We start from the raw sequence: 986 nt of genomic DNA, 5'->3' as shown, positions 1-986 counted from the left end.
TGTATTTTTTAAAAAGAAATAATAAGAGTAGTTTTTCTAAATGTCTGGTTGTGCCAGAATATAAAGATAGTAAAAGCTAAATTGAAGGTGTGCAGTAAGTTGTAAAGGCTTAAAGAAAAGTGAATTTTAATATATGTATTTAGGAACAAAAATAGAAAAGAATTGTGTTAAACCTCAAAAAATTCAAACTCGTGTTAATAATCTAAAAACACGGTGAAGGTCGGTGAGTTGGTGTGGAGTTCATCTCTGCACGTGTAGTTGTGCTGGTATGGATTCCTCTTCGTCTTCTTCCGCGCGGAGGGTTTGGTCACCGTGGACCCGCAATTGCAACATTTCATCGAGGTGGAGACGCGGAAGCAACGCTTTCAGCAGCTGGTGCATCAAATGACTGAACTTTGTTGGGAGAAGTGCATGGACAAGCCTGGGCCAAAGTTGGACAGTCGGGCTGAGGCTTGTTTTGTGAACTGTGTCGAGCGTTTCATTGATACAAGCCAGTTCATCTTGAATCGACTGGAACAGACCCAGAAATCCAAGACAGTCTTCTCAGAAAGCCTTTCTGACTGATCGCAACATTACCTCTTTGGAGAGGGAAAGTAGTTCAAGAAAGAAAGCAGAGCCTTTGGTAGGATGATTGAAGAAAATCAAAATCATTGAAGCATCCATCATTTTTCCCACTTTGGGAACGTCCTGTCATTTGAGAATGAACAGAGACCAATTTTTTGTGTGTGTCCTTTGAGGGTCATAGGTGTATTTGGTTGTGTTTTTAAAATGCTAATCTTGTAAAACTAATTGAAAAAATTAATGGAAAACTCTTCCAGATGCAAAAAAAAATAATCTTAAAACACTAAATGATTTAAAAAAATTACTAAGAGATATTAATTTAATTAGGCCATATTTAAAACTAACTCTGCAAAACCTCAAACCTTTGTTTGATATATTAATTGGAGATAATAATACTAATTCTAAAAGAAAATTAACTAAAGAAG

At 36.2% G+C, this 986-nt stretch overlaps 1 pseudogene; it reads left to right on the top strand.

The window, feature by feature from the left end:
- Positions 1 to 268: 268 nt before the first annotated feature.
- On the top strand, positions 269 to 564 carry LOC102874322 (annotated as a pseudogene).
- The last annotated feature ends 422 nt before the right edge of the window (positions 565 to 986 follow it).

This window comes from Elephantulus edwardii, unplaced genomic scaffold (assembly GCF_000299155.1).
Source record: "Elephantulus edwardii isolate Elephantulus edwardi_28Jun2011 unplaced genomic scaffold, EleEdw1.0 scaffold00428, whole genome shotgun sequence".
In the NCBI taxonomy this organism is placed as follows: Eukaryota; Metazoa; Chordata; class Mammalia; order Macroscelidea; family Macroscelididae; genus Elephantulus; species Elephantulus edwardii.
Note: the sequence above shows the minus strand (reverse complement) of the source record. Positions and strands in the feature narration are given on the sequence as shown.